The sequence below is a fragment of the Panthera tigris genome, chromosome C2, assembly GCF_018350195.1.
Source record: "Panthera tigris isolate Pti1 chromosome C2, P.tigris_Pti1_mat1.1, whole genome shotgun sequence".
NCBI classification, from domain to species: domain Eukaryota; kingdom Metazoa; phylum Chordata; class Mammalia; order Carnivora; family Felidae; genus Panthera; species Panthera tigris.
The window spans coordinates 83,769,934-83,794,432 of NC_056668.1; the positions used below are offsets into that span (position 1 = coordinate 83,769,934).

Here is a 24,499-nt window from a genome sequence, read left to right on the forward strand (position 1 = left end):
TGTCTATGTTCCAAACTGCAAATATTTTTGCCTAGCTGTCATTTGTTTTTCAGTTGGCTTATTGTTTTTTCCTTAAAAAAGTTTTTTTGATTCTTACAGAGTGAATCTTACCAATTTTCAACGGTTTCTGGATTTTGTGTGAGCTACAGACTTTCAACACACAATATTATAAAACAACTCTCTCAAATTTTTCTTTATTTATTTTACACTTACATATTGAATGTATTTGAAATCTCAAGCTTCCTTTTAAACCATTTCAAACAAATATGTCCTTGAGATAGGGTTGCTAAATTTTACAAATGAAAATACAAATGCCCCATTAAATTTGAATTTCAGATAAACAGTGATTCATTTTTTAGGACAAGTGTGTCCCATGAAATATTGGGAGATTTATTTGGGACTGACTTAAAATAAATAGTGACTTATTATTTATCTGAAATTCAAATTTAACTGAGCATCCTGTATTTTATCTAGTTTGGGAGCCACTAGCCTATCTGCTTAGACATTTTAGATCAATTCTCAATTTAGGCTATGTCAGGGTCCCGTTCCTCTCCCTCATTTTCCATTTAAAAGTTTAATAGTATCATATAATGTTTGCATCCATCTCTTACAGGTTCTGAAGTTTGTGCACACAGTTGCTATTAGACAAACTGAAATAAATTAACTTACTTACTTATGAGTGAATACCTAGTTCCCTTCTGGTATTCCAAAGTGTGCTACAAGAAAATCATATTCTGGAGCAGGGAAAAACAACTACCTGGTGGCAGTGGAGAGTTAGTTCCTTGTTTGTTTTGTTCTAATGAAACAATTGAATTCCTAAGAATTTTCAGTTACCAAAATGATCGTCTCAATTATTGTTTCAAAGGTTAGAGGCCAGAGTATCAGATTTATATAAAATAAAATAATAAAACTAATATTTTTTTACAGGAGAATAAACAATAATATTTTAAAAATATAAGCATATTCTGTTCCATTATATTGGTCAAAACCAAAACTGATGCCTCTTTTCACTGCTTTTGAAAACACCCAGTAAGGAGTTTTATCTCCCTTAGCACTCTCATTATGATTAACAAAGCACAATGTTGAGATAATACTGCCCTTGCCTCCATAGGATTGTACACAAACCACAGCCATCATGATAAAGACACGTATCACTGAGGCAGCCAGGTCCCAGTTATGTTACAACCAGCGGAGGACAGTATACTTACCTCTGTCTAACTTACTTGATTGCCTTTCATTAATCCACTAATTCGTTCATTCAACAAATATTTCTTGAGTGCCTACTAACTTGTAGGTACTGTACTAGTGCTAGGTTGAACAAAACCGTCATAAACCCTGTCTTCGTGGGGCGTTGCAGTGGTGTGCTAGAGCCGGCTCCTGGAAAGCCCATTGTTACATTTTCAGGAACTCTGTGAGCCTTATAATCAGCACTCGTGAGAGTATTTATACACGAAAATTGGCAAACACTACAAATCAGGGCTTTCTTTGTTGTTTCTTTTTCTCCTTCATTGCCCCTTTTATTTAAACAGAGAGCTGGTTGTTAAACCCTGACCAGCACACCAGTGAGTTTACACAGATGCCCCCTGTCTGAGTCTTCCTTCCTGCCTTTCTACCACCACACAGGGCCCCACAGCACCAGTACACCTTGCTTTTCACAAGAAAATGGCTTCTGGAATGCTGTGAAGGAATCAAATTATTATATTATAGGTGACACGTGTTATAGGTTGTTGGCTACCTAAAGAAACCCAAAGTGGAACTTTGAAAAGATTTTTGCAATGTTAAAAGAAATCATTAGTTTATATTTAGCGATATAAGATGGGGACAACAATAACACTTACCTCATAGGGTTGTCGTGTGGATTAAATGAGCTAATATGTATAAGGCATTTAGGGACATGCCTGGCACAGTGTAACATAGAGTAAGCATCATACAGGTCAAGGTCCACCATGTTCTTATGATGCAGGATGTATCCAGATACATTTTCTTTGTGGTACTAATAATATGGAAGTGGGAAGCTTTAGCTACATCTCTTTACTCCATTTAGTCAGCTAAAATGACCTCTTTAATTTAAAAAGATCCGTAAAGGATTTTAGATCTGGAATTGTAACTGCTGGAAAAAAGGCAGAACATCATGTCCTTGGAGCCAGGAGAAATGCTTCTTTTTGCTATCTGGCAACATTAGGGCTTTTTATGAAAAAAATCATACTTTTTCCTGTCTTAGTGCTTCCTTAGCTTTCTTTCCTAAGTGAGTTAGGGCTCTCTGAGTATGTCACATGTGATTATTATGTAAGAAGAGCTCAGAAGGGAGAGGAGACCAGACAGCCTCTGATGAACTCTACTAAAGGTGGGATTTTGAAACCGAGAGTCTCACCTCTGGAAGGATTCCCCAGTTTTTACAAAGATAGAGAATATACTTTATTCCTGATTTATTTCTTGATTTTTATACACTAGAAGAGTTTTCTCTCCCCATTGAAGGTCATTTCTCACATGCAGATCCTCTATAGATTTGGTTAGATTTATGCCCAACTTGTTGCTATTGCTTTGTTCTTCCTCTTTTTAGTACTCTTGTAAATGGTATTGTGTCATAATTTCCTATTCAAGTTGTTTATCGCCAGTGTGTAGGAAAGCAGTGACTTTTGTATACTGATACTATTTCCTGCAACCTTGCTAAAATCACTTATTAGTTCCAGGATTTTTTTGTAGGCTCTTCAGAGTTCTCCACATGAACAATCATGCCATCTGCAAATAAAGGCATTTAAATTCTTTCTTTCTGATCAGTACACCTTTTATTTTTCTGGTCTTATTGTATTAGCTAGGACTTCAAATAAGAGCGATGAGAGAGGATATCTTTGCAGCGTAACTGATCTTCAGGGCAAAGTGTTGTGTCTGTAAACATTGAGCTATAGGTTTTTCATGTAAACCCTTTTTAAAGGTGATGTGTGTTCCCTTCCAGTTCTCATTTTTGGAGACCCACAGAATATAAATGGTTCGTTTGAATCTAATCTAGTGAGAGGTCTGATATGTGGTCATTCCTCTCAGGGCAAGAGTGGTTTGGAAGTGGTAGAAGGAAAGGACATTCCACCCTTGATTCCTGTGATGATTAGTCCCTGAGTCAGCTCTGTGCTGCCTCCGTCCTCCACCCCCTGTCGTAAAACCAGGAATCTCCAGCAGCTGCATTTGGGAAAGAGTCAGCATGAGGTGGAGTGATGAACTTGCTTTTAAGTCTGAAGAGCTGCCACTTCTTATCTGTGTGACCTTGGATGAATCACAAAAACCTCATTTTTAAAGTCAGGGCCATAATTATTTTATAGAGCTGTGAAGATAAGGTTGAAATGATGTAAACTTTAAAGCACTCTACATATTTATCATTTAGATTCTAAGTTCTTGGAGGGAAGGATCTGTGTCAGTTCATTTTTGTATTCCCTAGATAGTATGGAGATGTATAAATACTAATAAATAAATGGGGGTAAGTAAATGCTTAATATACATCTAATTGTTGTGCCATCACATATAGTTATCCCTTCAAGATCTCTTTGTTTGCCCGTGGGCTGTGTGTGTGGGGGTGGTGCAAGATAGTGGGCAAAATCATGTGACTCTCACCGTCAGGCTCTGTGACCTTGGACAAGTCACCCAAACTCCTTAACAGAAATCGGGCTCTGTGGATGACTACATGAGATGATCCAAGTAAAGGATTCTGCAAAATATTGGCTCACAGAAAACACTCAGAAAATGCTAGCTGTTATTTTTATTTGGGTAGAAACTTCATTATTGAGCTAGAGAGCTAGAGAGCGAAAACCATGGGAGTTTTGGCTTGTTTGTGGTTGTTTTTTGGTGTCTCCTTGAGGGAACTTTCTTGTTTGCTCATGGGTGGTAACAGAGAGCCAGAATGAGGGGGAAAAAGTGGCCAAAAGCTGACAGCTGGCCCAAATTTCCATTTGTGCCAATTCACCAATTTTCTTCTTCTTCTGTCCACTAGGTGACACTGTTTACTCATCTATACTACTCCATTTAGCCCTTTCCACAAATCTTAATTCAAAAGTAGCATGTTTTGTTTGGGGTAGTGATGAAGGGTGGGGTGGGGGACTCAACTGGGAGAGAATATATAAATAAACTGCCAGTGACCAACCTCTGAGGTACAGTTAGGGGCCAATTGTCACCCATGGTTATTTGATTTTACGGCCTAGTTTCAAACTATTTTTTAAATTGATTTTAAGAGCAATATGCAATTAGTTTCCACTTCTAGTCCAAGAAATGAAGGAAAACATGGACCGCTCCTCTTCCCAAACCTTCACAGAAGCAAAAGATAAACTGTTGTGTCTTTGAGTGTAGAGTTGAATAGATGTTCTTACATGTCTATGTTTCTGTGTCCTCCACAATAATTGGTTAATGAGGGCACAGACCACTAATAAGCAGCTGAAGCAGTTTCTAGGCTAAGTTTAAGTTGGGCCTTCAAATCTAGTAAAAATTAGTCAGTGCTGAGAAGAAACCAAATGCAATGTGTTCATTTGGATGTGGAGTTAGCAGAGGCCCCCCTTACCTTCCAGGTTGGTTATGGTCCCATTTCTGCATTTCTATATTGCCACAAAGTTAGAGGAAGCTGTCACTTACCTGCATATCCCCACGTTGAAATTTATGATGATTCCAAAATGGCTCATGTAACTGTTGAATAGAAAAAAAAAATTAGAAATGGATGTTCTTCCCTTGTATTTCCAGGCTGTGAGCCAGGGAAGTGTGTCAACCATATCAAACCAAGGGATCAAGAAATCAAAGGTTTCATCCATTTGTCTCAGAATTTAGGGTCTGTCTTTTCTGTGTATTATCACCTTTTGTCCATTATAACTCTAAAATTAACTTATTTATGCTACTTGTTATGTTTGTTTCGAGATTAATTTATTTATTTTCCCTCAGAGGTAACAACCAAAATTCTGTAACAAATATGTCCCCGTTCAGAATTTTCCTGAAGCTTTCCCGGCCTCTCGCTAATGAGCTCTAATTTTCTGTGCTTTTCTGCGTGTCTACCAGCACGCACCACCTTGAGTTGGTGTGCAATAAACAACTAAATATAGTCACAGTTTTGGCAGCCAACTTTTGGAAGACTGTCACAAGGGCCCCTAAAACAGGAATTAGGCTGATTTAAAATGAACAGGCACTCTTTTGGGCTTGGGAAGAGAGGACATTTTCATATGTTGTGAGCAGTAGTTACCACAATGTCGTCCTATATTTATGCCCTACTTTATTTAAACAACAGTAATAATTCTAATGATCGTTAGCAAAGCATTGCTAAATGCTCAGCACCCCTCTTTGAAGTGGGGCTTTTTCCAGAACATTCTTTGTGTGGAACCAATACTGTGTAATCTGAAGTTGCATGAAGAGGTTTGGGGAGCAGAGCAGGGAACAGCAGCCTTGTTACTCCACAGAACGGTCATGGCTGAGACATGCACTTTGTTCCCTGATTCAGTGTAGAGCACCCATGACATCCGGGATTTGCTCACTCACATCTCCAGCTTGCACGATCTTCTGAGGAAGAAAGGAGAGAGCAGAAAAAGGAGAAGAGGGAAAAGGGAGAGAGAAGGGGACAGTGAGAAATTCAGGGCTGGCTTCAGCGCATTTGATTTTTAACTTTGGGGCATTCTCCTAAGTAGTGAATACTAATTATACTGAGTGTGTCAAATCGTGTCCTGTTTTTGTGAATCAAACAAATGCTCCCAGGAGATAGGCGGAGGCCACCAAGCCCGTTTAGTTTGTGACCCAAGCTGAATGTAAAGCCAGGATTCTGGGGGGTGGGGGGTGGATAGGCTTTGTGAGTTTATTTAATTTTATGACATGTGCCTCGCACCTTCAGTGCTACCTTGACATGAATGTTGGAGGCTTTCATTTGAACAGTTAATATGCTATTAGGGATGGCTGTACCACTTTGTAGAAACATTGAGAGAAAACAAATTGTTTTGAGGGACATGGGTGGTAGTGCTTTTCTTGGCAAAAATGAGAAAGTTGCGTAGATGATGTTGCTCTCATCAGGAACGGCTGCAGATCTTTACCAAACTCTTGTGAGGTACTTGTGTGTGATCTACCAGTGACAGTACAACAGGGCTGCTTTTAGGAGGAAGATTTGCCATTACAGGTTACATCGGAACACTACAGGCCCTCAACGGTCCCAGGTCCCATCTGTGCCTCTTCCAGTCTTTGTGCTTCTTGCTCCCCTGGATCTCCCATGCTGACCAGATGGGACCTGGGATTTGGCTTTGCCTGTCTTCGTGGAGCCCTGTCATTCTTCCCGGGAGGCCTTCAGGGACTCTCCTCTCTGAAAGCCATCTCTTAGCAGGAGAATACCAAGAAGTTCTTCAAGAAGTTCTACCTGACTCCCTCTGCCTCTAGGCAGAGGTAATCTTCCATTTTTGGAACACCGTATCTCTTTTGTGGCATTTCACTCCTACTTTAGTTGGTAGGTACCTGTGTGTGCAGCATCTTTCCTACAAAACTACAAACTCCTAGGCACTGGGGATTAGAGAATGTGTCTGTCTCCGTGATCTGCACAGCACCCTATGTAGACTATGTGGTCATAAATATTTTTTGAGTAAATGAGTAACATAAAGCATACACACTATCTTGCTGGACTAATTTCAATAGCTGTGTCTAAGAGCTGATCATATAAAATAAAGTGTCAAAAATAAAGCAATTAGGAGTATATTTCTTTATGTGGGTTTTGCTTCAATGCTCTTTTTCAAACAGCTACCTTCTTTCAGATTGTGTTTGACACATAGTGGGTGCTCAGTCAACCAGCTCATAGCTGCTTGAATGCAGTATCACAGCAAATGAGCTTCTACAATCAGGCAAAGAGAGTTTTTAATCAGACTTTTTTGAATTTATGAACTGGAGAACAATCTTTCCAGGTTTACATGGAAACTGGAAAGCTTAAAAGGCAGAATGAATCATTTCCATTCTTGATGCACATGAATCTGTGGACTGTTGATGGTAAAGGATGGGAACCCTGTCTAAATGTAATATGAACGAACACACACTTACTGAGCACTTCTGGTATCCCAGGCACTCTGCTCATCAGTTTACATGCATCACTTCATTTGGCCTCCCAATAATTATTATATCCATTTATAGATTTAAAACACCTGGGTCTTAGAAGAGTTAAGTAAGTTGCTCAAAGACATACAGCTAGTAAGTGGCAGAACCGGGATTCAAACCCAGATAGACTAACTCCAGTGCGTATACCATTCTGCGTCTTTGTGCAAAGGTATGTCCTTCCAGAAGAGAGTGTAGTGTTTCTTGAGCAGTGTTAAAAAATGGAAGTTTTTTTTTTCAGCCCGTACCTCTTCTCAGTGCCCTCCTTTTACAGATGAAGGAACTGACACCCAGAGAGGTTATGTCACTTATCCAGGATCACAGAGATAGTGAGAAGTGGGATTAGACCACAGATATCTAGACTCCAAGTCTAGAGGACCCTCATTTAAAGATGGTGTGTTATCCCACAGATTTGGATGTATATGAGTCTGGCTATGTTCTCTTAAACATAAGCCCTGTGTTCAGTGAAAGCCAAAGGCAGCTCGGCTGACCTGAGCTGGTGTTAGTGCTGTCTGATTTATAAAGGGTTCTGACTACCTTTCCTTTTGCTCATTGGTTAATCCAGTAGTACTCCTCTGAATCCAGCATACATGCCACTATTTATGACCAAAGCAACCAAGAGTGCCACACTTGTCCGTTCACGCACCAGAGACCAACATGCTTCCTCTTCTGTGGCTGACTCAGCCCTCTTTATGCCACAACCCCAGTGTGAAGAGCTGGCTGGGTTTGGTCGAGTGTGCTGTTTCCTCTGTGGTGCCATTTGGAGTCCTCTCTACCACTTGGGGACCACAGGTATCTAAAATATCCATGAAGGATGGTCGCTTAGGGTTCAGGCACTTCTTTAAAGATGCTGAGATTGTTGGGGCACCTGTGTAGCTCAGTCGGTTAAGTGTTGACTCTTGGTTTTGGCTCAGGTCATGATCTCACGGTTTTGTGAGTTAGAGCCCCGAGTTGGGCTCTGTGCTGGCAGTACAGAACCTGCTTGGGATCCTCTTTCCCTCTCTCTTCCCCTCCCAACTTGCACCATCTCTCTCTCTCTCTCAAATAAGTAAACTCAAAAGAAAAAGATGCTGAGATTGTGGAAGCAAAACAAAATAAACAAATAGCAATGATGGCAAACAACACCAATACAGCACCGTAGTAGAGCGTCAGGAGTCAGGAAGCTGGAGGACTGGGCAGCAAAGGGTTGAGACTTGAGGGTGGGTGAGGTTTCCTTCCCAGTTAAGCAGGGGGTGGCCCTTCTTGGGCTCCACCAGGGGGTTGATAAGTGCTTAGGTTTCCGGATGTTGAGATGAGATTTGAAGTCAGAAAGACACTGTTGGTGTCAAGGGATCATGGAAAAGATACTTAGTCTGTTTGGACCTCAGTTTCTTTAATCTGTAAAATGATATAAATCTTATGGGGCTGCTGTGGCCATCGGGTTAAATTGGACAAGGTAACTGAAGGCTCTTAGTAAATGCAGCACCATACACACATCTGTTTTCCATTAATGACCAAGTGTTGCATATACATTCTGGGAGAGCAAACAAACTTAGTTATTTTTTCTATCTACATTATCTTTTAAAAGTTGGTTTTATGAGAAAGGATGATTCTGGGTAAACAGGGTATAGGTAAGGGCATTTCTCTGGTTGGGGTGAGTGGGATGCAAGGAGAAGAATGAAAAGTCAGGAGCCAGAGCATCATTTAAGGGAGGGTCTCAACAGCCAATCAATGTGAAGGCCATGGGCTGGGGATACAGATGAAGAATTTGAAGAGGTCAATCTGGGCAAACTTTTTTCATGTAACTGGCCAATAGCTGTCCTTTTGCAGGTGTCTGAGTTACCTTATGTGCTGTTAGTCACTGGGCTTTCAAGCTGCTGATACCAAACTCCTGTGGTGACCCAGCAACTTATAGATCTTGTAGTTATCAGGTCGCAGAGCCTGATATGCCAGTAGCAGGAACATGTCGGGGAAGAGATACTGAAATAGTCTTAATCAACCTCTGTATCTTCTGATTGTGTTTCCCACACCTAGGACTTTTGTTGAGAGAGGTGATGTTGGGTTATATTTTATTATATTTTCCATTTTAAATTTCAGAGACAAGCAAACCCCCATTATCAAGGTGGGCCTAGGGGTGCCTGGGTGGCTCAGTCGGTTAGGTGTTCAGGTCATGATCTCTGGGTCCATGAGTTTGAGCCCCACATCAGGCTCTGTGCTGACAGCTCAGAGCCTGGAGCCTATTTCAGATTCTGTGTCTCCCTCTCTCTCTGCCCCTCCCCCACTCATTCCCTCTCTCAAAAATAAATAAACATAAAAAAAAGGTGTGCCTTTACGTATAGGACAACTCCCAATACCAAACACATGAAAACATCAGGTAATAGTAATCACTATAATATCTACCCTGTGTATTATACCTTTCTTGCCAAACTATCAAATTAGGGTTTATAACATCTTAAAATTAAAACATAACTTAAAAATTTTCTATCCTCTATACATATTTAAATCATCCTAAATACAAAGGAAATTCCCCTGTCTTTAAGAGGAGATTCCCAGGGTCCCTTGAAAACTCACTTCAATATTTTGCTACTCTTCTCACTGAGTATTTAATCCCACTGCTATCAGTTTTTCCCTAATTGAAGATAGAGACTAGCTTATTGCCATATTTCTCTGGGAGATGCTTTGTGTCATGTTCACACTTGCATTCCCAGCATTTACCACTGCCTTGAAACAAGGCAATTATGCAATTAGTGTTTATTGAATGAATGAATGGGAAAGTGCATGAATGAATGACTCTTCTAATTTACTCTATTGGTGTGTCTCCTTTTTAGTCAGAATGATTCTAGTTCTTTAATGTTTCATGAGGAATCTACCTTCTTTTGAACATCTGAACCTTTTGATTGGCTCTTTACTCAATCCTCTCAAAGTTTTTCATGTTCCTCTTTGGTCTGAAGCCCAGAATTGGAGATCAGTGAAGCTATCAGGTGAAAATGCTAAAACTCTTCCTCATTTACAGAATGGAGTAAAAAAAAAAAAAAAAAAAAAAAAAAAAAAAAAAAAAAAAAAAAAAAGAAAGAAAGGAAGAAAGAAAGAAAAAGGAAAAGGAAAAGAAGGAGTGTCTATAACTGTCTGAGGTCTAGATTGCAGGAGGCTTTGGGCCTTGAAATGTTAGAGTTGAAAAGGATTAAGGGAATTGTTGCTAAGTGTTTTTGTTCTATTATTTTTGATTTTGTTGGTTAGTTTGTTTTGATGCAATGATGATAATGTAGTTAAGCCAAAAGTCTTTATCTCTTGGAAATACTCAAGTGTTTCCTGGTGAAATGTTATGGTGTCTAGGCTTTGCTTTAAAAAACAAAAACAAAAACAAAAACAAAAACAAAAACAAAAACAAAAACAAAAACAAAAAAACATCAGCAGTAAAGGATGGGGGGAAATTAAGGCAGGATATGAGAAGCAAGATATATTGGCAATTTTTGAGGCTAGGTTAATTATAGTGTTGTCTCTGCTTTTGTGAATGAATTTTTTTTTCATAATACAAAGAAAAACGTATGTAGACAAATGTCCTTATTCTAGATGGGAACAACCAGGATGCAGAGAGGTGAGGAGATAAACCTAGTATCACAAAGCTAGATAATAGAGCCTTGGACTACAAGGCAACTCATCTCTCTCCCACTCAGATGCTCTTTCCAATATGCTGTGTGTTAGGTCAGCTTGTCATACACTCCCTGTAGACATTACTCGTGTCACCATCATCCTGCTGATGATAACTTCGCCATGCAAAGCCCATTTATGATTCCAGTCTACTTCCAACCTAACTTAGTGTTCTGTGATTTAAATGAGCACAAAGATTTTCCCATTCCATGTAACAATCAAAAGAGCAAATAATGTTGATATAACTCCCTGTTCTACAGGATTCTTAGTGACTAAAATAAAAACATTAACAAAGAACAAAACAGACAAACATATGTGCAAGGAATTTCAACTGATGAACAGTCACTAAACATATTTAAAGTTTTAAACAAGAAAGTGCACACTGCAACAGAATCTAAGTGATGTCCTAGAAATAATTGCTAATTTAAGAGTGCAATAAAATGATAAAATGCCTTGATAGGGCTCTGGACTGCAGAGTCCCTGTGATACATCCAGCAATTTGGCAGCCATCCAAAGCTCAGCGCGGCTTCAAGTCTGGAATGTGTATTTCATCAGTAGCCAAGACCATGTCTGGAATTCACCTGGGCCCAGAAAACTCAGGGTTACATGGCTTTTCCCATATTCCTTTTGAGAAAGAAAGAGCGAGCATCTCTTTATTTGGAGGAAGGGAATGGGGGATGGGTCTAAAGAAGGGGGGGATGGAAAATTGTGTGTGTGTCAGGATGGAGGTGTGGGTGGGAGGGAGGAAATTGTTGGGATGTTAGCTTGTTGGGGTGTAGCTCTAAGAAAAATTCCATGAAATGGTTGAGCAAACTGTCAGAGTGGCATAGCCCAGAATACAAGTTTGATAGTAGGAAACCTAAGTCAGGTGACTTACTCCAGGTGAGAAGCGGTGTTTCAGGGAGTGCCTAACCAGGGGGTCTGTTCAGAATGAGGGGAGACCCCATGCAAGATGTCTCTGGAAACCAGTCATGCCATAGGGTGCTGGAGGTACTAAAAGGAAATTTCTAAACTATTGTGGAATTCAAATAGCACTCGTTTTCTTGGATAGGTTTCAAAACATTTTTGGATTAGATCTAAGACATTTTCTCTGATTTGTATTTCACAAGCAAGACATAGGTATTTTGTCCAGTTTTTTTCCCAGTCAGAACTAATTGTCTTTGCCTGTAAGATGTGGATCATCAGCATAACATTGTTTTATTCCCCCATATTTTTTTATTGTATCTTCCAATTCCCAGGGCGATATAAAACTTTTAAAGAAGTTAATGTCAAGTATGGATTTCAATATTAAATGAGCTTCTCAGTGAGGACAAGCCAGACATGAAAGCATACTTCCAAGTGAATTGTGTATTCATTTAAAGTTTAGGAAAAAAATAAAAACAAACCCTGCTCCACCTCCGCCCAGCATGTGACTCCAGGTCACCACCCTTGAAACATTGTGCTTTTGAGCTTTTGACTGGATTTGCTTCTGAGGCTAAGAGAAGTGTGTGGCAGATGTTGAGAGGCAGTTGGGGACGGGGGTGGGGTGCAGGGATGAAGGGTCTGCCAGATGTTGAGTGGGAGGGTGGAGCCGTGAGGATGAAAGCCTGCCAGATGTTTGCAGTGCAGAATGTTGGGGCACCTGCTCTCCATGATCTTCAGAAGAGGATTTGTATCACATCAGTAGGATCCCATAAAGGTCCTACCCCTCCTCAATAAATACTAAATCCAGGACTCATACAACTATTTTCTGCATGGTTTCTTGCCTTGGACTATGTCTTTTTAAAAATTCAAGTTAAAGGTTATATGAATGAAAAATACACAATCAACCAATACAGTCATTTGTACATAAAAGAGGTGTGTGTGGGGGGGGAGACTTTACATTTAAATCTGTTGTTCTAGATTATAAAGACAATCACCTTTTATTTTCTATTTATTTTATCCTTCCAATAAGGGATGATTTGCTCATCTTTCTTCCCCACAATGAATTTAATAGATTTATTCATCAAGTTTTCTAAATTTAGACACCAAACTGATGTTTTTCTCCCACTGCTTAATTTTATTCTTAGCAGCACTTACATAAAGCCAGGCAGTGAAAGATATGGCAAAATTACTAACTTGCTGTGACCTGGAATGCACTGATAGAATAAAATAACAATAATAAAGATTGATGTACCAGAGAGACTTAATACCGAGCGCTCCTAATGAAATCAGTTTTATGCTTACAGTTTTTCCCTACGGGCTACATGTTTCCTGTGGTTTTTAGGAGTCTAAGTTTTCTTTGTGATGCCTGGAATAGACTCAATTCTTAGGCTAGTAGATGGGCCACACAAAGGAAAATATGTGGATCTTATCATTCTTTTGGATTTTAGGAAACTTTAGTGTTTTCCAGGACTAGATTTGATTACAACAGGTAAAATTCCTCACTCTGATCTTGTTTGAGAGGCTTAGAAATAATGGTATCTGGGGACTTAGAGTGACCCAAGAGACTGGGAACATTAAAAGAGAAGGTACATTCGTCCTAGTGGCCTCTCAATCTTCAGAAAGCCAGGGCTTGTCATTCAACATGGACCACAGTTAGCAGTGTTGATCATTGTTCCTCTACACTGCACTGACATTCACGCGTTTGGTAAACAGTCACTGAGCACCTTGTAGGTGCCATTCTGCTAAGTTCTGGGAATATGTGGTGAAGAAGTCCTTTCCTTTTTAGAACTCCTCAGGTACTGGGGAAGACAGACATTGAACAGATAACTGCTCAAATAATTATTCATAAGGTGTGCTATGAAAAAATATACCAGTGGGAACTTTGATGGATGCCATCAGATAACCATGGATTGAATTGCTGTAGGATTTGGCAAATTGGTTCCCTCATTTAGGGTCACCAGACGGACTACAGACTCAGTTGGGTAAGTCAGTTTTCAGTGTGATGGTGTGCAAGCATTTTGTCGGGTGGTAATTTTTAAAGCCTGCATTTCAGGTTTTTCCAGGGACAACCCCAGAATTGAAATTTGTCTTCATATCCAGACCCTGTATTTTTTTAAAAATAAACTTTTAATTTTAGAATAGGTTTAGAGTTATAGAAAAGTTTTAAAGGAAGTACAGAAAGTTCCCATATACTCCACACCCAGTTTTCCCTGTTAGTAACATTCTACGTTAGGAGGGCACATTTGTCACAACTAATAAACCAGTATTAATACATTACTATTAACTGAATTTAAATTTGTTACTCAGATTTCCTTGCTTTTTACCTAATACTCTTCTTGCTCAAGGCTTTCATCTGGGATACCACATTACATTTATTAGCCACATCTCTCCAGGTGTTTTGGCTATGGCAGTTTTTCAGACTTCTCTTGTTTGCGGTGACCTTCACAGGTGACCTTTGAGGAGTACTGCTCAGGCATTTTGTAGGATGCCCCTCTTCTGGAATTTGTCTGTTGGCTTTCTTATGATTAGATAGGATTATGGGTTTTGGGGAGGAGGCCTATAGAGGTAAAGTGTCCTTGTCAGCACATCATTTCAAAGTACATCCTATCAATGTGACCTACCACTGTCGATGTTGACTTTGATCATCTGGCTGCAGTGGTGTTTTTTAGGTTTCTCTCCTGTAAGGTTACTCTTTTCACCCTTTTCCATACTGTACTCTTTGGGAGGAAGTTACCATATGCAATCTGCACTGAAGGAGTGAGAAGTTACGCTCCAGGTTCTTGAGGGTGGAGTTTCCACACATGTTAGTTGATAGTCTTCTGCACGGGAAATTTGTCTATTCTCCCCTATTTATTTCTTTATTCAGTTGTTTATTTACATCAGTATGGACTCATGAATATTTATTTTATACATTGGGTTAGAACCCATTAATTAGTACTTTATTTGACTGCTCAAATTGTTCTAGTTTTGGCCATTGGAAGCTCTTTTAGTTGGCGCTTGTCACCCTTACACGTACCACATCATTGTGGTGTGTATGTATTTTCTTCTTGCAATTTTTTGGAGTACTTCATCACTTTCTGACACTACAAGTTTCTCCAGGCTCATCTTGTCTATTTTCTGTTCTGGTTCTAGCCTCAGCATTTCTCTGAGGAGCCCTGATTTCTTTTATTGGAGAAGGGTATCAGAAACCAAGACCTGTCTGGGTGACCCCAGTTTACCTTCCACGCTACAAATAACCTGTGAAATAGCGACTGAACAGGAATGGAGAGGAGAAGACAGTCTGAGCTTCACAGTCAGGCTTTCTCTCTGTTTCCCATATTTCCTACTTATTAACTGCAGAGCTCTGGACAAATAGTTTAACCTCTTGGGAGCTTACCTTTCTCATCTACAAAATGGGCATAATCCTACTTACCCTGTAGGGTTGTGAGAATTAGAAAACAGTATAATGGGTCTGGCATGTAGCATCTGCTCCAAAAGTCATTTCTATGGACTGGTAGGTCCATTTGCGTGTCACCACCCCAGAGCTGGCCAAACACCAAGGAAAATAAATGTTTAATTTTTTTAATTGCATAAACAAAACCATATTATCCATGAAGGAAATTGAAAAAAGAGGATGTTTTACTTACAATCCTACTACCCTAACATATGTTCCCTTTTAGTCCCTGTCATTATGTGCTTATTTTAAAAATATTTTCATCACACTGTATATAATAAGAGAAATAATGCTTTACTGTTGTGGATCTAGTAATAATAAAATAGCAGCACTTACTGAGTGCTTATCTGGTACTCAGCCCTTTACGTGGATTATAATAATCTCCACTTTAGAGTTGAGGAAATTGAGGCATGGGCACGTTAAGTTCCTTCCACAGGGCATACGGCCAAGGAGAGAGACAGGATTTGAACAGAAGTCTGTCCAGTGCCAGAGCCTGAAACTCTTAATCATTATGTTGTATTTTCCTTTTTATGCAGATACTCACACACACACACACACACACACACACACACACACACACACACATAATCACATGTACACACAGATGCATATGTTTGCATTTCTTTATGCAACATATACCGGGCATCTATCATGCTAAAGGCACTGGATGTTGCTGATAACAAAAAATGACTTTTTCATAGTCACTTATTTTTAGGTGTTTGGGATTTTATAGGAGATGTCACACAGAGACAAATGACTGCGGTGCAATGCTCTATGTAATAAATGTCATTGGAGGATGCAGAGTTTGGGGTTTGGAAAAATTCTCTGTCCAGTGACACCAGGGCGAGTTTGATGGAGAAGGTGACATCTGAACTGAGACTTGAAGGTTGGGCCAGATGCGGATAGTAAAGGCATTTCAGCCAAATGGGATAGTAAAAACAAAACTGTAGAAGCTTGTGGATTAGGTCACTGAACAGCAGTTATTCATTTCATTCCCCAAACTGCATGGGTGGAGCATACTCCAAACTCAGTGACTTTGGGCTTGGCCTTGTGACTTTCTTGAGCCAACGGAATATAGGTGGAAATGTCATCATGCTATTTGTGAGTCCAGGCCTCTCGCCTAGGAAGAGCATGTGTCAGGTTGCTCCTGCAGCCTGGGGCCTGGAATGAGTGCACATGAAAGCAGGCTTGAAAGTGGCCTGGCCCGAGTCCAGCCTGGCCCAGATGAGCCCAGCTGACATCATGCAAACTTCAGCAGACATGCAGAACTGTCAGTGCAAAATAAATGTCAGTTACAAATCCCCGAGATTTAGGGGGTTGTTTGCTGTGCAGCATAATCTTGGCAAAAATCTGATTGATACAAGGACAGAAAGCATAGGCCAAATTAGAAGAGAAGGTACTTGTCCGGTTTGGTTGAAGAATACATATGCATGTCTGCACGTAAACAGAGAAGAATTTTAACCTAATCCATGAAAGTGAGTAAAATGACCCAGACTTTGTTGGAATTTGCCTGCCAAAATGGCCAAGGTGATTTTACAGGCATCTTATATAGGATTTATGAAAAATCTACAAAGTTATGGACTTGGAATAAAGCACAGAATGTCTTTGGTATTTTTTCTTCTCTCCCCTGCTTCTTTTGTGGGACCTAGCACATACCAGGTAAACATTAGGGACATGGGTCTTCCCTCAAAGGACCTTAACAATTGAGTCAACAAGATAGATATATACACAGGAAAAACAAGGAGAGTTCTTACAAACAGGAAAGTCACAGGATTTAAGGTAAAGAAGGAAGCTGATACCGTTTTAGTTTAGTGACACAAAGGCCATCTGCTAGCAAGATGTTAACTATGGTTGTATGAATGGTATGATTCATTCATAAATACCTTCTCCTGAGGCCAGGTGATTACCAAAGGTCCTCTACTCTCTCTTCTTTTTCATCTTCAGAATCCAGGAATATAAGTGCATATTGTTGATGATTGACAAGCCACTCGAATGCTTAGCCCAAGGTAGAGCACCAGTGGGAGGAAACAAAATGTTTTAAGGCAAAAGAGGTATGGAAGAAAACAAATTGAGTGAGTGGGTGGCTCTGTGGGAAAGGACCACACCGGGGGTGGCTTTTTGGGAAAACCCTAGGGTACGGAACGGAAACATGCTGAGGCCAGGGCTCAGTGGAATGAATAGAGAGGCTTTCTTTAATACCCACCCCTCTGGACTAAGGTTGGAAGCTGTCTCTCTAACTTCCTTCTGGTTTTTCTGTGCTTTGCTATCAGTAAGACATTTGGTGATGGGCTGTGCCATCCCTGTCTCCCACTTACAAGTCACTTGTATATCATTATGCCCAGAGAGCTTGTCCCCTCTTTGCCTTCAGGACATGCTGTTGGTTGATGTATCTCCTTTATGAGATATACTGGTGCCATCACTTTTCAGAGAATGGATTCTGTACCATCGAGTACATTTGGAACCATAACTTCCCTCTGGCTTAAAGATGAGGAAAAATTTGTAACCATGGTACACAATTTTTGAGGTGCTTCTAGCACTGCCTCAGTCTCCAGTGGATCAAATTTTACTCTGTCCAGGGTGGGCAAGAGAAATCTAAGTTCTAATTGAGCACGGCTCCAAACGCCTCTCCTGGCGTGACTGCAGGGACCCTGACTGTAGCCATAAGTCAGCTCCATAGGAAGCCTTGCCACTTAAAGTTCTACAAAACATAATCTGCCAACATTTGTTGAACACTTGTTCTTTGACAAGCATTGTGGTAGGCATAGCAAGGGACATAAAATGAATAAGACATGGTTCTCTCCTCCATGGGGGTTTATAATCTCGTGGAGAAATAGATAGGCACAGAAGCAACACAAGGATGTGGGAGGCTGAGTGTTAGAACAAGTTTGAGCATGGGCCAAATATGGAACCACCCAGCCTCTAGGTTCAAATTGGAACATAGTGTAACAGAAATCTTACCCTGGCCACATGGAAAAACAGAGGCAGTCTGGATGGAGGGGACTGATTTAAAACATTATCTAGCATGGTGGTCAAAGCTGAGGTAGCCTAGACTGATCTGGGGAGAGAAGAACAGACCCATATGGATAAAAGTTCCTCTTTTTTAAAGCCCCACTTCAGCAATTTTTCTTCCTAACTTTCTATTTGTGTCTCACCTCCCAGAGGCACTGTCTAGGAGGCTTCTAGAACACTCTTTGCCTGGGGGATGAAGGCTGTATGATTCAGGTGGGCCCCAGATCAGAACCAAGTGGGTTTATATTTTTAGCAACAAAACCACGGCACTCACCATGAGCTGATTTCCCTTTGAACTAAGTAGAAGTGAAGGTAGCTCTCCTTTCCTCTATGTAAAAATTAGGCTTCTTCCAGCTTCAGTGAATGCTCAAGGAGATCATCTTGGAGATCTGGTAGCAAAATACCACTTGCTAATAGTTCATTCATTTTTTCCTTAAGTGGAACAGTCTTAGAAGACAGGCATGGGAATTAGACTTATAGGCTGGGAAAACAGACAGGGATTGGGGCAGCAGCTGTTTTTAATGTGTTTGGAGACTACATATGTACTATGTAGAGAACACATTGCATTCGGTAAGATCATAAAATATGCATGTGAGCGTGGCAAGAACATGACAATAAAAATGGTGCTGCCAACACAGTGGGAATACTTCGTTATGCTGGCTGAACCATGTGTCTCCATGTCTCAGAACATGGCAGCCGGGCTGTATTCTTTACAGCTGCGATTTGTTGTGTTCTAATGCTACAATTCTCTATCTTTCCCACATGATTAATATACAACATTGATAGAATTGCTAGTGGTAACTTCCAACATCTGGGGAGAACGCAAGGCTGTCCCTGAGATCTATGGAAATGTTTAAGGACAATATAGTTAAAGACAAAAATCTTCAGATACAGGGAATTTACCATGCTAGCAACAGATAAAGCTTTGAGGGGGGAGGGTCACCGTATCATGATTAAAATTAGGTGAGGTAAGCAATCTCTTAAACTCTCAGGGTACCCCCAAATTGTTCTTTTTATGTTAATAAAGTTTTTATTTTGATATAATTTTGATTCACAGTGAAATTGCAAAGATAGTACGGAGAGTTCCCTTAAAATCCCTTAACCAGTCTCAGTCTTCCCTAGTGTTATGATCTTACAGTGTCATGGTACATTTGTCAAAAATAAGACACCAATATTGGTACACTACTATTAACTGTAGACTTTGTTTGGATTTTACCAGTTTTTCCATTAATGCCTTTTCTTCTGTTCCAGGATCTAATCCAGGATACTGCATTCCATTTACTTGTCATATTTCCTTAATCTCCTCTGGTCTGGGACAGTTTCTCAGTCCTTCCTTGTTTTTATAACCTTACAGATTCGAGCAGTAGGAGAAGTATTTTGTAGGATGTAAAAACCAAACATGCTGTGCTTTAAAATGAGGCCCAAACCTCCCTTGCTTGGGAGAAACTGCTTTGTCTTGGAAGGCCAGAGAGGAAACACAATGGATGCCGGGGGAGAGAAGGCATGGAGGAGGGTGCTGTAACTCCCCTCACTCTCATTTTCTGCTCAGAGGTTGGGAGAGCACCTGAGGACTCTGGGTGGTCCAGTGTATTTGAGGGCAATCCCTGGAGTCTGTGGTGTGAGCCCTCGGCACATCAGAATCACTGGAGAGCTTTTAAATGTACTGATGCCCAAAATTCACCCCAGACCAATGGAATCAGAAGTTCTGGGGATGTAACTCAGGCATGGGTATTTTTTAACAGCATAGCAGGTGATTCTAATGTGCAGTCAGGACTGAGAACTGCAGACTTAGCTAGCAATAAAGAACATATTTGCCTAAGCACCCTAGAAACAGCCATGGAAAAGGAGTAGGCCTTAGCTATGCCACTGGGATTTGGGGTTTGGGATCCTGGAAAATATCTTTATCATAGACTTAATTGGCAGTATTCTACTTACTTTTCTTTTAACTAGCTCGAGAGCTGTGTGCCAAGCAGTGGATTTGTTTCCTTAATCATCAGTCTGATGTGAGGCTAAAACAAGTGAGTTATGGAACCCTCTTCCTCACTGAGTATCCTACTTTTAGCTGTCTAGTGATCAGAGCTGACTATTTGGAGGTACAATCTATAACACAGATAACAATGCCAGACTGGGAATCAGAAACCTGATTCCGGTCTGAGAGTTTGAAAAGCCATTTGGCCATTGGCTGGTCAAGTTACTTAATTTCTCTGGAACTCAGGGCCCTCACCAGAAAATGAAGGGTTTGAATTAGGTCACCACTGAGATCTCATCTGGCTCTAAAATGCTGTGATTTTTCTTAAATCCCAGTTTATCGCTTACTAAATGTTCTACAATGAGTGAACCAATTAATCTTAGGTCTCATTTTCTCATCTGTGAAATAGGGACAGGGATGCCTCACTTTTGGGTCACTCTGGGCTCTACTTGAGACCATTCTTTGTGAGGTGTTGCACAATTCTAGCTGTAATGTTTTCTGAAAAGGGAGTGATCGTTCCCTCCCTAGGGGATCATTGTGTCACCGGTGTATCTCTTTTCCCCCACTATGTAATGCCTCCAAATACTCAGTAAGTATTTGTGGACTGAGTAAATGGCATAATTTGAAGATAAAAACTAGTCAACATAGCAGTAGATTTCAACAGTGGCTTCCCATTAGATTTATCTGATGAGCTTTAAAAACCATGACTCTTCCATTGCACTAGAGACCAATCAAATTAGAAATCTCTGGGGTGGAATCCAAATGGCAGGTTTTTTTTTTTTTTTTAAAGGTTCCCAGGTGATTTCCATGTGCAGCCAAAGCTGAGAACCACTGTCCTGCAAGGCCAGATCTTCTTCTTCTTCTTGCTCATCAAGTTGAGGAAACTGAGGATGGCTGGAGTATTAAAGGCTGCCCAGTCCTTGAGAGACGTGCACTGTATCTTTACTTCTGTGTCCATCTACCACAACACTTAGCAGCCGTGCATGGCAGGAACTCAACATGAATTTGTTGAACTGGATGGCATTAAAAAAAATTCCAGCTCAGCATTTCCTCCCTCAGTCCTTTCACTGATTATGTGATATGATATGAAGAGCAGGTGAAGTCAAGGGTTCTGACTCATGTTCCCCCTCAATCATATTCTCACTATAATATAGGGTCTTTTTTTTTTTTTTTTTGATTCATACAATTTAATGAGTCTAGTTTAAAAAAGAGCCTCCCTCATTTCACCCCCACACTGCAGCCCCATGCTGGTCCAGTGATACAGTCCTGCAGCTGATTGGTGCCTGGGGCTGGAGAGCAAGGTAGGCATCAGTGTGAAAGTGGTGGCATTTTCAGTGGCTGGAGTCACTGTGAGGAGCCCAGCACATGTCACCACTTCAAGGTGTTTCACCCATTGACCGTAGGCACCCGATTTGATCTCACTCCTTTAGGTTCTCAATGCTTTATTTATCTTCATGTTAAGTATGTATTTTTAAAAAGATTCCGAGATGCTCTCCTTATTATTAATACAGGTGCTTACTTAGTTCCAGATAAATACAGACCCCCCCCTCCTTTTTTTGAATGTGTTGTAGCTTTATATGAAGCTAATGGAGCAAGGCAATGCTCAAACGTCAAATTAAACTGCACAGCTCTGTAATCACTCAGACTGACATGGCATAAAAGGATAATTAGTAGTTCATTACATGGAACATTGTTTGTTCAGCTAAATTGATTTCTCAGCTGCCCATGTTTTCTGTTTACTTAGTAAGCGCTCCACTGCACATTTTTATTTGAGAGCTAGGAAATCCCTTTCCCTGAACTTTTTTTTTTTTTTTTTATCAGTGCAGTTTTAAAATATAATTTGCTCGAGTTGGGTGAACCTCCGAATGACATCCAGGTGTACGGTAACAATCCCGAGTGCGGATTGATGCTCGGAACATAAAACCAGCTGTGGTCAGAAATCTGCGAGACTACCCGAAGGCCGGAACATACCCAGTGGCTTTGTACCTGGAAATGCTTTTGTGGCTGTTTGCTTTTCAACTTAAGAGTGAACTTCCCTCTCAGAAAGGGAGGGAGTGAGAGAGAAATTGGAATAGACACCTAATCCCTTGCTGTTCAAAGTGGAAATTGTCCAACAAAGTTTTCTTAAAGCCTTCATGTTGCCTGTTAATGCCAATACAAAGGAAACAGTGGCTGTTTTAGGATTTCCTGCAACCCTGTTCACCATTGGTAGGATTTAGAAAAAAGGCTAAATGCTAGCTTTGAAACTTTCTGAAATTGCTACCTTACAAAGATAGTGTGCATTTGCTAGGTTGGGGTAGGGGGGCTATCCATTGCTCATGCCCCTTGGTTGTTTTCATGTCCTTTGCACTTCTCTCTGATGAGTGAGGCATCCACAGAGATTTTTCTGGGCAAATACAGACATTCAGATGTGCAGCTTTTGACACCATCAGCACCTGGCTCTGCTTGACCAATGGGTTGATGCATCGAACTAAATGACCTTGGAGTTTTGATAGCCACAAAGAGAGGAGAGAAGCCAGTTCTGCAGCAAGTTCAAGCCTTGAGCACATGATGAAATATAAGTCTGGGCAGCATGTCAGGCTGAAAGTTCTACCACAAAGAAGTTTGTTTCCTGAAAGATTCTCAATATTAACTAGGTTTTGCTAGTCCTTGGAGGAACTTAGGAATCATTTCTTTTCTTGTCTTTTGCCTTTTCTTTTCTCTTTTGATTAAACATCTACATCATCTGTGTTAAATGGAGAAGGTGAGTCTATGAGAGAAGAGGGGAGGCCTTTTGAGGCCGGGCAAAGGAAAGCTCAGTGGCTCACTCTGGCTAAGTATTCTTTCAAAAGATATGTGTGCAGCTGGGGTTCACGCTAGGGAAACGAAAAACTGGATTAAATTCCACCGCAACCAAGTTCTGGGTTTCTTTCCTTGGCCCATTAGAGGGCTCTTATAACATAAACACAACATATTGAGAAGGCATCTCTCAGTTACCAATATTAATGGGAGGAAATAGAGCCTGCATGAATGAAATCCATGGATAATCCCCAAGGCTCACCAATGCTTTTTGATTTAATCTTCTTCCCCTAGCAACATTATTAGGTGCTGGACTCAGAGTTGAAGGTATACTCAGAGGAAGAGAATCCTGGCATTTGAAGAGAGCATGGACATATGATAGTTGTATTCTGAGCACACAAAAACCTAGCAGAAATGTGAAATTTGAAAATTTCAGTTTGCAATGCCATTTCAAAGGTTTTTCTGTACAAATAGTAATTTGGGGGTCAAAGTCCCAGACAGGCCATTCCCTTGCAGTCTTTGAATGTGGAAACCAGTCAGTGTGGAGATCTGTGATTGCCCCATATATAGTGGGACATTGCTCTGGTTAAAACAACAATAATGAGGGGCACCTGGGTGGCTTAGTCGGTTAAGCGTCCAACTTTGGCTCAGGTCATGATCTCGCACTCTGGAGTTGAAGCCCGCGTTGGGCTCTGTGCTGACAGCTCGGAGCCTGGAGCCTGCTTCGGATTCTGTGTCTCCTTCTCTCTCTGGCCCTCCCCCGTTCATGCTCTGTCTCTCTCTGTCTGAAAAATAAATAAACATTAAAAAATTAAACAACAACAACAACAGCAACAATAATGAGTGTTCTGTCATGAACTGCAGCCTTGCTATGTATTTAGCCTCTGCCATTGTGGTGTCTATCCTCCCCACTGGAACTGCAGGCTTCCTTTCCCTTCTTGGGCCAGCCCTGTACTCTAGGTAATATCAGTATCTGACTGTCCCTTATTCCTGAGCAATACCTGGCACCTGGACATTTGACTAGATGCTTGCCCACTCTCTTTATGTCCTGCAAACCCCTTGGTTTCTCTTGGCCAGGGCGTGGACCTTCTGCTTCCCTTTGTCATCCCCTATCTCATTTCTCCTGTTGCTGTTTTCCCTAATTTTTGTCAGAGTGGCTGTTGTTCATACCCCCAGTCCCCACCACTAATGGGGAAGTGTGGCCTCAAACCCAGCTCAGTTCCTAAGCTGATGCCAGCAAAGGCTGAATGTATGTAAGCAATCTTCCCTGACTTACTCATGCAGCAATTTTATTAAAGTTCTACTGTCAGAACTGAATTACCTGGATTGTCTTGTTGCAAACCTCTGGGTTCTCATTTTCCGCTAACTCTCCTTGGTTGCCAAAGAGACCCATGAACTGCTTCTCTAAGGGCAAATCCTGGGCTCCATGCACCTGTCTCCTCAACCACAGCCTCCCTTTGGCCCTCTTGCCTTGGCCCAAGACATAGGGCTATAATTCTGTCCAGATGCTGCTACGGGTTGCAGAGATCAGAGACCAGTCCAAGCCAGCCTTTCTTTTCCTGCCTCTCTTCATTTCCTTCCCTTCTCCATTTTAAGGTGCTCTCATTTGGCTCCACGGTTTCAAATCCTAGCTGTACATGCTGATGTCTCCTCATGTAGTATCTCCTAGTCTTGACCTTTCTCCTGAGCTCTAGACTCATAGCCAA

The 24,499-nt window shown here is 40.9% G+C and overlaps 1 long non-coding RNA gene across 1 annotated transcript in view; it reads left to right on the forward strand.

The window, feature by feature from the left end:
* LOC122230745 overlaps positions 1-20,962 on the forward strand; it is a 28,818-nt gene extending 7,856 nt beyond the window's left edge. Inside the window, exons 2-3 of the long non-coding RNA XR_006207813.1 lie at positions 19,997-20,064; positions 20,806-20,962. This is a non-coding gene — a long non-coding RNA (uncharacterized LOC122230745). The remainder of the gene's footprint in view (positions 1-19,996; positions 20,065-20,805) is intronic.
* The last annotated feature ends 3,537 nt before the right edge of the window (positions 20,963-24,499 follow it).